We start from the raw sequence: 16,062 nt of genomic DNA, 5'->3' as shown, positions 1-16,062 counted from the left end.
TACGTGTGTGCATGTGTGTGTGTGTGTGTGTGTGTGTGTGTGTGTGTGTGTGTGTTAGTACCATCCTCTGTCAATCCTAAAATAAAAGCCATGATGAAATATTATCACACACACCCAGAGCTTTTGTTGAACTAAATTCTAGGCAATTGCTGAAATTACTCTTGCATTTCATGGATGTGTCACGTGCATTCCAAATGCACACACTTGTGCCAGTTATCCTTTAATGATGGTTGTTTGAATGGGAGTTAAAAGACTTACCAGTTAGGTCCGGGGAGATAACTGAGTTTGTAAAGTGCTTGCCTTTCAAGTGTGAGAACTTGAGTTTGATCCCTGGTACCCCTGTTAAAAGAAAAAAAAGTTCAGGCCTGGTGGGTAACACTTGTAATCCCAGTGCTGGGAAGGCAGAGACAGGTGGATCCCTGGGACTCAGTGGCCTCCACACATGTGCTTATGTGTCATCCACACCCCTGTAAGGACACAGGTGTACCTGTATATGCGCACGCATGCGCGCACACACACAAATTCCCAGTTATATATGGGCAGTGTTGTGTTCCCTACCTCTCTCCTAAGTGGACCTTGGATTGACCCCGATGCCTGCTTCTTTAGGAAGAAAATTTCTAACATCAAAATCCCTGCAGCTTGCTTCCAATATACGTGGTGCCTCCTCTGTGGGAACATTTCAACCTCAACATCCTCAAAAAAAAAAAAAAAAAATTTGGCACAATGATTGAAAGATGAAGAAACAGAACTTCCATCTTTATGACCACTGGAGATCTTGTGTTTAAAATTCAAAACAGAGGAGCTGTCCAATGTAATGTCTTTATTTGGTAAGGGAAATTTTTATTCATACATTTTATTTTATTGATTCGAGCAAGATCTTTCAAGTTGAGGGCTTTCCAACTTGTGATGATTGTTGCTTGTTACTTAATCATAAGGTCCATTTTTTGGGGGGTGACAGGTCATCATGTATGTCTAAGACTTTTCCTTAAAAATACATCAGTGTGTCTCAAGGGGATGTAACTCAATAGCAGAGTCCCTGCTGATCATAACTGATTCCCTGGGTTCCATCTCCACCCCTCCAAAGTTAATGGAATGAAAAAAATCATCATTTTTATATATTTGTACTGTAATTGCTTCTCTTTATCCTTTTTTTAAACTCTCTGATTTATTCGTATGCTTATGTATGCATGAGTCAATCCAAGAGAACGCTTTTGGAGCCAGCTTGTATCTCTTGGGGTTGAAGATGGCAATCTTAAGAATTTGTTCGGTTGTGAAACTTTATGAGTCATCTGATGAGGATACATAAGGAATTCTTCTTACTATTGTTTGCATTAGTGAACAGCAAAAGAGGCTCTGGAGATGTCACAAATCTGGTTGAAAGAACAGCAAGACAATGAAATATTCAAGCACTTTTTAAAGGCAACAACAAGTTTATCCCCAGCTGTTTCAATTGCACTCACTCCCATCACAGATGATGATTATATACTCTGTGCCCACAGCGATGGGATCTTTACTAAGTTAAGCTGGAGAGGTAGACACCAGTAGTGTCTAACGAAAGCTGTGTCCATCCCCAAGACTTCTTCTGGATGCTCAGTTCCCATCCATGTCTGCCTGAGGTGGGGTGTCAGGAAGAGACTCATGCCTGCTGTTGACCTTTTACTGACAGATGCATATACAGTATCAGAGGTCAGACCTCAAGGATGCTCATGGGCCAGCTGCATCTTTAGAATCACTGAAAGAGCATGCATATCTACCAAATCGTACCTGGGCTCTGGATCTACCCATGGACATGTCTGTGGCTTGGATAACACATCATGAAGTTTGAGCACTATTCACACAGAAGTATGGTTGGTGAGGGGGAAAAAAAGAAAGAAAGAATGGAAACATGGTACAAGACTGAGAAAACGGAGATTAACATAGTTTGCCGCCTTTGTTACATCACAATGTCTCTAATTGTTAAATGGGCAATCTTTTGTCCTTAACATTTATTCTACAAAATTGAGACTTATTTCAAAGAAGGACCACGGGCTACAGAACAAAATAGAAGATGTTACTGATGAGGCAAGTTACAAAGTGACACCTATCACCCACAACCCATGGCCTAAATGAAAGGGCAGGGAAACTGTGGGTCTCTAATGAGAGTGAAGTCTAAGTAACTCTTCTCTGAACAGATTTGCAATGGGGGGCGTGACACCTGGAACTTAGTAGCTAATTATAAGGAGTGCCAGTGAACAATGGGTAATCTGCATCTCAGCTTCATGTTAGATGTGTCATAATTGTGATTGTCATGGCAGCAAGGCAGAGGGAATAGGGACAAGCTGCAGCTTTCTAGAGAGATTCCAAGATGTTGTTCTGCAGATTGGAGAATGGGTACCAGTTGTCAGCCACAGATGAAGGCTGCACCCTAGTGTCAAAGGATGCAGTACATGCCCAGGTACCTCTGTGTCAGAGGCCAATGACCCCTTGCACTGGGCCACCAGTTAGCCAGTTGTTTCAGATAACACTGCTTCCTTCTGTCCTTCTATCTCCCACTCAACCATTTCCCTTCAGTAAGTAGGGGTCAGGCAGTGAGCTTGTAAGTTCCATGTCCAAATCATTTGGTAAAATTCAACATATTTTCAAGATAAAGGCTCTCAGCAGTCTTGAAGTTGAAGAGGCCATAAGTTACTACCTGGGGTCTTTTATTAATTAAGAAAAATCACTTGGGCTATTAAATTTAAGAATGGATTGTGGTGAGATGGGCAAAAGTCAAGGACATATCCAGGAAGGTATTATACTAGGTCAGGGAAAGATGAAATCTTAGAATTTGGAGGCATTCATAGAAAGGGAAGGTAGATGAAATCAACAAGGAGTATTTGAAGATTGGCCATGGGGCTTAAGGAAAAGTTACAAGGGAGCATCCTGCTTGGTTAGATGTGCAGAGCTGCCCATATGTAGAAAAGTAGGGATGATGGGAAATGTCCACTCTCTTCTGGAGGGACCCCAGCCTATGCCACAGTACCCTAAGATCAATTAGAAGACCCTGATATCTGAAGGAAAACTGTTGATACTAATGGGTGTGAATAGATTTCAGTACGGCATAATGTCGATGAAGGATGTACTGAATAGGTCGAAGCAAATTGGTAGGAGGGTGTGCCAGCATCGGTGCCAACACCAGAGTACAGGTGAGAGAGGTATACTCAGTGCCCACACCAGAGAATGGGTGAGAGAGGTACACTCTGAGAGTCTTTACAGCAAAGCTCTTTACTAATGTCTCATTTGCACATCCGTCTAGCCATGTGAGATAGATTTTATTTTCCTCTTTTAGATAACAACCTGATATCCCAGTTTACCAATTACCGACCCAAAGCTATTGAGTAGAAACAGGATTGTTGAACGTAAAACTTCTGAAGCTGCAGATCATATAAGTCCCACTGAAGATCATTAGGTGAGATGAATAAATCTCTCTAAATCTCCGAATTAAGAAATGGTCTCCAATACAAGCATAAAGACAGGGAAGAAACAGGTTGGGTTTAAAGTCTTTATGGTTGGCTTTAATGTTGGCTTGCCATAGGTTAGAATCCTCTGAGTAGCAAGATGGTGAAGAAAAATTCAAATACCTAAACAGATGAATAGATAGAACATGGCATTCACATATAATGCAGTACTTTGTAGTCCGGGCTGGCCTCAAACTCACTGAGGAAGGCTTTTTAGCTATGGCGGTTCTCCTATCTCAGCCCCCCAAATCCTGGGCTTGGAGGTGTATAATATCATCCCCAGCTACCATTTATATTTTTGAAGTTTTGGTTGTGAATATCAACACTTAACAGCTGAACTATCTTCCCAGCTCTATTATTCATACTTCAAAGGAAGTGAAATTCTAATATATGCTACAAAATAGATATTTGAAAACATAAAAGAAAAAGATTTGTAGAATTCTATTAATACAAAATTCATAGGACATAAAGGTTGTTGGTAGGTGGGGTAAGAGGAGACTGGGGAGGGTTTGTTTAATGAACAGTTTCAGTTTGGGCTGATGAGAATATTCTGGAGACTGAGGAATGGTGCTGGTGGTTGTACACCACTATGTATACCTAATGACACTGAACTATACACTTCAAATGGGTAAAGTAATAAACTTCTGTATGTTTTATTACAGTGAAAATGGTCTTTAAAGTTAGCTCCTTGTGTTCAGGAATACATTATGTTTTCTTTGTCAGTACATGCCATTTCATGACAGGGACACAAATTCAGTTTTATATAGTAGTATCTGTGTGTGTTTCCTACAGAGTTAAAAAAATCTGTTGGCATAAATTTAAATTACATTTGTCTCTATGATTTTAGACTCCTGTCATAAATGAACAGTGGGAAAAAAATCTCTTCCCATACTCCCACAACCTGAGCTTTCTGCCTCCTTCCTTAATGCTATGCCAGGAAGATTCTAGCATGTGGATCAATTTATTGATCGTTATTTTGCCAAAGTCTGAGGAAACTGTCCTGGTCATCAATTGTTTCTTGCTAGGAGATAGATTTAAATCAAGGAAGAGTGCCCTGGCATCCACAGAAGTCTCCATATTACCCAGTTTTTTTTATTTCTATTCTTCCACGACAGCCTTACGACCTCACGCCACAAGCATGGCCAGGTTCCTGCCTGTGTGCATTGAGCAAGTCCTTTCATTTCTTCAATAAGCCGTTTCCTATTAGAGCAGAGCTATGCTTTGCCATTTGCTGAGCCAAGCTCTGTCTCTGACTGTTCCCGGAGTCGGTGAGTGGATGTGGGTGAGGACTGGGACAAGACAAAGGTCTATGCTGCAGGATAAGACCTAGGTTCGGGGGTGCCCAGCAGGGTGAACCTGATCCTCTGGATGGTTAAAACACACTCAGTGATGCGGCGTTTTCAGACCCTGTCTTGGGTCTTTAAATCTTAAAGTTTCCCTAGCAAGATTCTAACTTTGGAAGAGGATACCTGTTTGGCTTTTCATCCAATATCTTTCATAACCACTACTGGATGGCTTAATTTTCTTGACAGTATCCCCTGTACCTGCAAAAGATGCCTCTTTCAACATTGCCATCGAGACCTTCCCACTGCCTTTGAGTTGTTAGTAATAGTTAGTAAGCTCACCTGACTCTTGTCATTTCCTTCTATCAAGACTCCAAAGCAATTAAGTCACAAGGCTGATGTACTCCATTCCCTATGCTATAATTAACATCGCCATAGCATCGTTCAAATACCCCAGCTACCATGTGACCTAGGGCTTCTTCTTCCACCTATATGTCATCCCTGTCCCCCACAGGTAAAAATTTTGTGTTGCCACTGTGCCGGCACTTACTATCATCAAGGCTCTCTCTGTCCCCTTAACAGCACTCAACTACAGAGAGGCAAAAAGGAGGAATTTCCCAGCATTCCCCAGTTGTGTACTCATGGCTGCCCAACAGCTATCCTGGGCATCATGGATGCTGGTGTCGGAGAAGTGCTAGAGTAACAGCTGGAGGTCCAGTGTCTGGACCGACAGCATCACTCCGTGTGAAGCTGGCCAATGGCTTCATGAAACTGTGGCTGGACCAATGGGATGTGAATTAGCGTTCAAGGTTCTCTCCCTGGTATTTAGCATACTAAACTGTCAGAGTGGTCTTTGTGAGGTTGCAATCTGAGCCAGCAAAGCAGCCCCAAGTCTGTACCTGAGTGAGGGAGTGTGGATGAGGGGAAGGCTAGCTATAGACGATAAAGAAAAGACAGAGACAGAATAAAGGTCAGGAGGGCAGATCAGTCAATACTGAAATGCCACGGGTTTATTTTTCACCACTCTTATATACCTTATCCAAAAAGGGGAACACGGTATCATGTATATGAAACTTTTCTTCCTCACTTATTCTAAGGGTTCAGTAACCACACCTCAGATTCAACTTCTCCTTCCCCAGCCTCAAGAGTCAGGAATAGACACACCTCAGATTCAGGTCTGTTGTTATTTAGACTAAGGCAGCCAAACATCCTTCTGTAGCCAAACCTTTGACCTTTAGGTCTTATGACTTGCTGAGGACAGCTTTGAACTCTCTGTCCTTGTGCCAAGATGGAGTGCAGCCATCTTTAAGGGCACCCACACTAAGCATTCTCAGCTCAAAGCGGAGCCTTTACTTCAGCCCACAAAAGTACATTCTTTGGTACATTCATCAGGACAAGGTCAAAGCCTATTACATAATCAGTATCCTGGCTCTTTTTGGCCTGTGTGGTGGTTCTGACCCGAATATGGCCTAGTCTCAAGATCATGAACACAACTCTACATCTCAGAGAACAGAGGAGATGGCTTAGCAGGTATGTAAGAACACTTACTGAGTAAGCATGAGCCCCTGAGTTCAAATCCCCAGCAACCATGTTTAAAGCTGGGCATGGCTGCAGGTATGTCTGTTACTGGGTGTGAGGTTGGAAATGGGATGTCCGGGGCTTGCTGACTACCACCCTAGCTCTGGGTTCAGTGAGAGATCCTATCATCAAGGGAATAGGGAGGAGCATGACAGAGCAGGGTGCCCAATGCGGTCCTCTGGCTTCTATGCACAGGCACCTGCACACATGTATATATGCTCCTGTGTCTGTCTCTGTCTCGCTCTCTGTCTCATTCTCTGTCTCTCTCTCTGTCTCTCTGTCTCTGTCTCTCTCTCTCTCTCACACACACACACACACTACACAGTGAACTAAGGTAGAAACCAGGTTACAGAGTCCTAAACTTGACACTCCTGTTATTAGCCAGACAGTATCTTAATGGTAATTTTATTTGCTCACAGTTTGCAGTGCAAAAACAGCTCAGAGAGTCACGTTGTTCAGTTACTCAATCTGAAATCTGCTACGTGATCTAATATGCCCACAAAAGAAAATTACCAGTACTTCCATGCTTCTTTATTGCTGACAGGACCTTGGATGGTAAGACCAAGGCAAAGTATATACCTTGGTATGGGAAGAAAGGCACACAATTGTCAGAAAGTCATCTTTTCTTCACAGCCGTGTAAGGCTTTTCCCAAGGCATTCTGGGAAATCCCAAATAGAACACATGGAAGAATGAAATAATAAATCCCATTTTCCTTAAGTAGCGTCTCCACCAAGATGCCAGAGGAATCAGGAATTCTAGGCATGCTTTGGTGGGTAGCTGGGATGGTCACCATAAGAGAGGAACATTCTTCTTACTATTCTTATCACGGCTTGAATGAATGATCACGTGGCCTAGCTTGGAAATGGATTCACCCCCCCCCCACACACACACACACTCAGTAGGTTTATTTGCTCAGGTTCCTGTTTGCCAGAGGAAGGCTGAGGGCCCGGGTCCAGGCACAAGGCAAGACTAGCTGTGTGCACTGGAGGGAGCCATGCCCTCCTGTTTCTTGATAATTTGCTGTAAATTGGTGCGGCGGAGCCTCAGAGTTCTATCTAGTTCTGTTCTGTTCTCCTTCTGTTGCAATAACATTTGCTTTTCTTGGCTGTGGGATACGGTCCGTGACCTTCGCACTGGCCCTCCCATTACAGGCTGGATTTCACAGCAACCGAATTGGCATGACCTCACCCGCCTTGGGCATGTTTGACTCTTGCATTTTCGTCAGCAGGGACTGTCCAGTTTTCCATCTCAGTTCAGGGAAACCAGGAAAACAGTGCTGCGGAATTGAATTTTTCAGTATGTTTTCCTAATGAGACTCCTCTGTGACCTTGAGTGTGTCTTCCCATCTCTCTTTTGTTTTTCACGTGGAGACTCAGTTGTTTTCACAGTCTGGAGCACGGGGGAGGGGGAAAGTGGGGGACTGTACTCTTTGCTGATCAGAACCCATGTGGGTCTCTGGGGTTTCATTAGTATAGAGTTATGTAGGGGAACTGCATTGAGAGGGGTATTTTGGTGAACTGGAGTGTGTCAGGGGAAAAGCGAACAGGTTGGTCCGAGCAGTACATGATGAATAATTAACAAAGAGGGGAAGAAGGCCTGAGTGAGACAATAGCTGTCTGCAAAGGCTGTGCTGAAATACAGCTATGGCTGCTGTGGGGGAAGTTAGTGGGAGGCAAGTTGCAGCTTATTATGAGATTACATTCGAAGCAGCCAATGTTAGAGCTGCCCTGGGCTCATGGAGAGTGCATTTCCCTCTTCAGAAGTTAAACACAAAGCCAATACACAAATACGAAGCCAGGAATAATGATTGAAATACCCCTAGGAAGGCCAGCGTGTGTCACAGAGACACAGCCTTGTTTTGTTCTTTGTAGGTGTGTGTGTGTGCATGTGTACTTGTGTGTGTGTGCACGTACATGTGCGTGTGTGTACATGTGTGTGCGTGTGTGTGTGCATAGTGTGTGTGTGCGTGTGTGCATAGTGTGTGTGTGTGTGTGTGTGTGTGTATGTGTGTGTGTACTTGTGTGTTGAGATCAGAAGACAACCTTGGACATTGTCTCTCAAGTGCTGTCCACCATTTTATTGATAAGGTTTCTCACAAGCCTATCACTTACTGAGCAAGGCTGGCTGGCCGGCCAGTGGCTATCAGGGATCTGCCTGTCTCCTCCTTTCCATCCCTGAGATTATAGTAGTTACCATCCAGACCATTAAAAAACATACTGGTGTTTGACAGTTCATGCATGATTATAATGATTTTTAGCTGTCGCCTCCTTGCATTCACTCTCTTTGCTTATTCCCCTTCTCCTGATGAAGCTCTTCTTCCAAGTAGGTGCTTCTTGTGTTTTCATGTCTTTTTCAACTTTTTTTTTAGTTTAATTTGTTGTGAGTGGTAGGTTACTCTGTGGAATAAGGGCAAATTACCAGTGACTCCACCACTGAATAATACCTCCCCCCCCCAGCTGTTAATTGCTAACAGTTCCTCGAGGAACAAGGGGCATCATGGACCCTTCCCCCTTAAAGGTGAAGTGTTGATGGGCCCAGTCATCTTAAGGTACTGTGCAGATAGCCACAGCCCCCAGTGAATTCATGAATACAACTGCTATGCCATGACCAGAAGACATCTTTTTGCTTCATGCCTTACCATTTTCTGGCTCTTGCATCCATCCTTTCTATGGCCACTTCAGTCATGTTTTCTGAGCCTTGGTGGCTCAGCTATCCTGTTTATGGGGAGCATCTTCTTGTCATGTATTCACAGCATTTTGGCCAGTTATGGTCTCTACATTAAACTCTACCCAATGCAAGGAGCTCTTCTGACCAAGGCTGGATACAGCACTAATCTGTGGGTACAAACGTGAGGCTTTAGAAGACTGTTTGACAGCATGACCCTTTAGCAAAACAGTACTCCTAGATTCCCTCCATATGCCTGTGACTTCCCTAAATACAGACTTCTGACAGGGTTCACAGAGCCAGGTATACATTCTCTCTTGTGGAGTGGGCCTCAATGCCAATCAGGGAAGCGGTTGGTTACCCACTTAACAGCCATGCCATGGTTGCCGTAGACAGCATTTCTTATATGGAAGCTTATAACTGTGGTTCACAGGCTTCACCCCTGGATAGGATGCTGGTCATTTTTCTCTCCCAAAAATCTGCATGGCACCCTCTGGCACTATGAAAACTACCAAATAGGGAGGTGCTCCCAGCTCAGCTCCAGCTTGATTCTCTAGGGTCTTACCATCAGGTTCTGGTGGGCAACCAAGAGCAATGGCAGCAGTCTACATTCTTTTGAGGGTGTCTCTGGGACCTCCTGAACCAATGGCTTGGATGGGAGATAACCTACATCTGGTACTGGGATTTTTTTTTTACTAGCCCATGATCTCTGGGAAGAAATGATCCACTGTGGAGGGTACTTCTGTTTAAAGCTTTTGTTTTTAGATATTATTGTTTAATAAACTTGTAAAGTAGTAGGTTTTCATGTGGCTTTTACACACATGCTTAATTTTGGTCACACCTCTGCTGCGGATAATCCTTCTGTATGCTGCGAATATATGCCACTCTCATAGACTGATAATAAGAGTTGCTTTGGCCTATAGCAAGGCAGGCTATAGTTAGGCAGGAAAGCCAAACTGAATACAGGAAGAAGGGCAGAGTCAAGGGGATGCCAGTCATCTGGCCAGAGGAGCAAGATATGCCAGAGCACATAGAGTAATAGAAATAGGTTAATTTAAAAGTGAGAGCTGGTTAGTAATACGCCTGAGCTGTTTGGCCAAGCTTTTTTAAATTAATATTAAGCCTCTGAGTTATTATTTAAAAGTGGCTGTGGGATGGGACAGAGAAACCTCTGTTTGTTTACACCTCTCCTTTCCTCCACCTTCCCAACCCTCCCTGCTCAGACCTTCCCACCTCCCTGTATTATCCTCCTCCACAATCATGTCTATATACTATGTTTTTATTAATTATCCATCCACTGATTGACATGTGGTCTGGCTACATTCCCTCACTGTTATGACTAGAGCCTCAATGAAGTGAATATACAGGTATCTCTGATGAGTTCTTTGTGAAAATGTCTGGAAAGTATTTAATATAGCTGGGTCATATGGAAGTTCTAACTTTAGCTTTTTGAAGAACCTCCATACTGATTTCCATAGTGGCTGTACCAGTTTATGCTTACATCAACAATGAATACATGTTCCTCTTTACCCGCATCATCACCGTCATCAGTTTTATTGATTAATAGCCATCCTGATGGATTAACTGTAAATCTCAGAGTGGTTTCTTATTTCCCTGGTGACTAAGGATGTTGAGCACTTTAAAATCTGCTTTATTCTTCATTTCTGATCTTGTGAGGGCTTGCTGTTTAGTTGGATAAACTGTGTTCTAATTGGATTGTTTGTTTTCTTGATGATAAGATGTTTTAGTTGCATGTATGATTTGAATATTGGTCCTCTGCCAGATGTATATCTGGCAAAGATGTTTCCCCACTTTTTTTCTTTAGATTGACTTTTGTTCATTTACTGTATGGAAGCTGTGCAGGTTGGTTTTTAACAACTTGACACCACAAGCCTAGACGTGTCTTAGAAGAGGGACTCCATTGAGGAATTGCCTCCATCACACAGACATGTGATGGAGCATTTTCTTGATTCATGATTGATGTGGGAGGGCCAAGCCCACTGTGGGTGGAGCCATCCGTGGGTAGGTGGTCCTGGGGTTTAAGAGAGCAGACCAAGCAAGCCAAGGAAAGCAGGGCAGTGAGCCGTACTTCTCCATGGCTTCTGCTTCAGTTGCTGCCTATAATAGAGTGTTTCCACTTTCTACAGTAGTACCACACACGCCCGAATGCACGCACTCGTACACATTGCAGTGAGCATGGGGCCACCCATCTCTGTGCCTGTTCTGCAGTGGGGATATTTCAGAGGCCATCTGCTTAGAAATTTCTTTCATCTCTTCCTGACAGATTTTCTAGTTCCTGTCCTCCTCTCTTTTGGTTTACTCTTTCTTTTTAAAAATTTTATTCTCTAGTCGTTTTCCCAAGAAAAGACACCAACAGAGCAAGTTAAATGGGCCGTGTGGCTCACGTGCCTGTATTCTGTCCTGTAATGAACTGGTGATTTAGATGGATGGAAGGGTCTAGATATGAAATCCGTTCATTCAGAATGTGGGGAACATTCCATCATCTCCAACTTTTGACGCTGCTCATGGGAGGCTCCGCCACTCTGATTTGACGCTGCCCATGGGAGGCTCCGCCACTCTGATTTGACGCTGCCCATGGGAGGCTCTGCCACTCTGATTTGCAGTTCTTTGCACAGGATGACTGCTTCTCAATGCTGCTACTTTGTCTGGCTTGAACCTGTGTGCATGCTATTACAGTCTCTGTGGATTCATACGTGTACCAGTTCTGAGAATCTAATGTTCCACAATAATATATGTGATATATTAGATTGTTGTTCACAGCATTCACTCCACGGAGTGATGGGTCTAAGATGGGATTATGTACAGAGATGGGTCTGTACATAATAGAGTGTGCTTCTCTTACAGGGGACAGGGAGTTCAGTTCCCAGCATCAACAGTGGTGGTTCACAACTGCCTGTAACTCCAGCTCCAGGGGAGTGGGCTCCCTCTTCTGGCCTCTGTGGACATCTGAACATTCACACAAATAGACACATGAACACTCAGGGAGAAACACATAAATAAAAATAAAATATTTGAGGAACGCATTATTGTCCGGGGAAACCCAGAGAAACAGCTGACCTGGGCAAGGGAGAGCTCAAGGACCCCAGTCTGATAGCTCAAAACCCAGCATAGGATAGAACCAGGCACCCTGCATGTGGGTGTCAGTTAGGAAGCCTGGGCAGTCTATGGGGCCCCTGGTAATGGAACAGCATTTATACCTAGTTTACGAATGGGCCCTGGGAGCCCAGTCCACAAAGAGGGCTATTCTCTCAGCCTAGATACATGGGGGAGGGCCTAGGCCCTGTCCCAAATGATGTGACAGACTTTGATGATCCCCATGGAAGGCCTCACCCTTTTTATGGAGCAGAAGAGGGATGGAATGGGGATGGGGGGGGGAGATTGGAGGATGGGAGGGAGAGAGGAACTGGGATTGATGCATAAAATAAGATTGTTTCTAATTTAAATTAAAAAGAGAAAACATTTTTTTTTGTTATTTAATGTGTATCAGTGTTTTGCTTGCATGTATGTGTACCATGTGTGTGCTTGATACCTGCAGAGGCCAGAAGAGAGTGTTGGATCCCCTAGAACTGGAATTAGAAATGATTGCGGGCTATTATGTGTACTAGAAATCAAACCCAGTTCCTCTGGAGGAGCATCCAGTGCTCTTACCTGCTGAGTCATCTCTTCAGCACCTCCCCCCACCCCAAGTAAAATCTTGAAAATACGTATTGACTCTCCTCCCCCTGCCTCTTACGTTGGTGGAGTGACTTCCCTACTCCCAATTCTAGGCCTGACCACACTTTGCTGACTTTGTCATTATGATGATGATGGCAGCTAAACAGCAAGTAGAGGCTTAAAAACCGCATGTGTGCTTGGGTTTGTTCTCCTCTGTTTATGCCACTAGAACAGAAGAACATGCTGGCAGTCCAAAGGGGAAGAAAAATAGCATGTGAAACAAAGCCAGCTAGCTCCAGCCAAGCTAAGCCTGCATCAGAGCCCAGCTGAGCCCAGCCTGCAGCTGCCAACACTCAGCTGATACACTCATCCCTGAGAATATATTACTGTTATTTTAGGCCACTACAGTTTTGGATGTCTTCCACACGGCATTTTGTGAGAATAGCTTTTGGTATTGGACATTGGTACCTTATTGGCATGAGAAATTGATAGCAATTACTCATTTTAGATAGATGCAAGAAAAGCCAAAAAACAAAACAAAACAAAAAACAAAAACAAAAAAACCAAACCAAACCAAACAAAGAAGAAAGACTGTGGTTTGGGAGACTCCTGAGAACAAGAAGGCTGGCTGCGATGGAAGTTAAGGGATGGTTGTCCGTGTTATTCGGGGAGAGGTGACGTATTTTCTAAAAGTATCAAACTTGTAAATTGGAATATTATATACCAAAAATATTTGAATCTGTGCTGAAAGATATCTATCCAAGCAAAGGGGTGAAAGTGAGAGCTAGACGTCATTAGCTGCGTGTATGTTATAGATCCTGAATGTTCGAGAGAAAAGCATTTAGGAAAGAGCCAGCTTTGAAGGAAAATATATGCAGACTGGAGAGAATCTAGGAAATGCTGGGATTGCTGGGTTGAAAGTAAAGCTTCCTTATCTTGGGCCTTTTGAGAAACCATATGGGAACATGCTATTGTAGAACAAATGCTGCTGGATCAATTCAATTTATATATTTTAAAAATGCTTTGACTTCAAAATGTAAGTCTAAGGACAAGTTACTGGGGAAAAGGATTTCTGTTTTTGTTTCCACAAAAAATGAAAAGCTGTGGATTCCTTCCAGACTAATGTGGTTTGATCAAGCCAGACCCCCTGAAACAGAGTCGCAGGTGACCCGACATTCAAAAACAGTTGGGACATAGCAGCCTTGCAGACTACAGCCAGGATTTCTGCATCTTCTTAGGACCCCTATGACAGCGCCCCCTATCAGCAGGAAGCAGTTTGGAAAGAACGATGCCCAAATTCCTAAATATTGTTTATAAATGGTTGTTTTCATTTAAATGGGGTTGGCTATAAATGGTTATTGACTACAACCAATCTCTTTTTAAAGGTAAAAAGGGGATTATGGTATAGATATGAATTCTTTGTTTTGGAATGGATTTTCATTTATTGATACAATTTAAGGTTAATTTTGTGATATGTATATTTCTCCTTTTGTTTAGGTGTTGTGTTTATATAGCTCATTTAGAAATGTAATGTATAATGTAGTACAGATTATAGATAATTACCTATGATAGTCAAAGCTTAGAGTTAAGTTAGTTAGGTTTTTCAAGATACACAGAAATGTTTTTGAGATAGGCATTCTTCAAATCTTTCAAAGACCTACAGAATATGGCATTTAAAATGCTTTAGGGTTTTTCTTGACAGTCAGACATAAATGCTCCTGGCAACACCACCTGCACCAGAAAGGAAGATGGAAGATGGACATCAAAGAAACGCGTTATGAAGTTTACTTCCAATATGGCAAGACTAACCATTTGGACAAGATACTGCTCTTGTCTGGACTGTTTAACTTTGTGCTGTATAAACTGGACATGCAGAACCCACCAAAAATTGACTACTAATTCAAGATGGACATTGCTACAGAGTTCCTGCTTCATGAAAGAGTCTGCCAGACATTTTGCAGAGCATAGAGAAAAGTGACTGACAAACTTCCAACACAGGCAGACAGTTTAAAGTTTCCTGCTTTGCTGAGGAGTCTGCCAGACACACTATGGCCTATAGGCTGAAGATGGAACATTACATAAGGTTGGGTGCCTGACCAGGGTAGTTGTCTCTGTCATTCTAGAGTTATGTATTATCCTTCTGTGGTCTATGATGGAGTTAAAGACAGATAGTTATAATTATAGTTTTCCTTAGTTAGGATTAAAGAAAATTTACATATAGGACTTTAGACTCACAAAGATAGAATAGATGATGGAATATTTTCTTAAATCTTACTAAATGTTAATGGACTAAATATTGTTAACTGTGATTCTTACTTGATAACTGTTATAAAATATATTTTGCTATGTTAAGGTTAAAACCCTTCTTTTTATTTAAACAGAAAAGAGGAGATGATGGGAGATGTCATTCTGTAAATATGTTTCTCATCCTGGTTAATGAATAAAGCACTGTTGGCCAATAGGAAAGCAGGATAGGCAGGACTAGGAGACAAGGAGGATTCGAGGAAGTAGTAGGGAGGAGTCAACATGGAGAGTCTAGAGAGAGCAGATGCTGGGCCCCACTCTCTGGTAAGATGAGACCATGTGGAAATACTTAGATTAATAGAAATGGGTTAATAATTAAGACAGAGCTAGCCGATAAGAAACTAGTACCTGGCTAACAGCATTATATCTAATACAGAGTCTCTGTGTATTAATTGGGGCTGGCGTGACGGTGGGACCGGCGGCAGGGAAAACTTAACTCATAACAGTATTTTGTTTGTTTTGTTTTTTGAACTAAAGGGCAGACATTAGGCCTCATTTTGTTTTGTTTGGGCATATTTTATCTTGTTGATCATTTGCTTATATATTTTAATTTATGTTTTTGTTGGGGAGGGGCTATTGTATGTCCCCTTTTAGTTTTATTTTGTGTGTGTGAGAGAGAGATGGCATGGAGCATATGAGTTGGGTAGGGGGAAGGGGAGCAGATTTGAGAGTTGAAAGAGGGGAAAAGAATAATCAGGATATATTATATGAAACATTTTTCAATGAAAAATTTAAAAAGTATGTAAAAAGTATGCATATAAAAATAACTTGAAAAAAAATCTCATGGGCTACTTTATGCCAAATCAACCACACCATGATGGAAGATTCAGCAGTCCATTCTATAATGGTTGGATACTTGTTCTGGTTGTAGATTTGCCTGTCTTCCCTCAGACTTTCAGGGAACACCACTCTTGGTATACACAAATCCTGATCAGAGCCACAGCATCATACACCTAGTGTGATATCTACCAGAGACCCACCTCATAGCAAGCAAGTCCATGGTTATTCCACGTCTTACATTCTCTAGAAGGAGCCGGTCTCAGGAAGCACTGGAATGCTAGATTTGACACCTACTTTGAAC

This window comes from Phodopus roborovskii, unplaced genomic scaffold (genome assembly GCF_943737965.1).
Source record: "Phodopus roborovskii unplaced genomic scaffold, PHOROB, whole genome shotgun sequence".
NCBI classification, from domain to species: domain Eukaryota; kingdom Metazoa; phylum Chordata; class Mammalia; order Rodentia; family Cricetidae; genus Phodopus; species Phodopus roborovskii.
Note: the sequence above shows the minus strand (reverse complement) of the source record.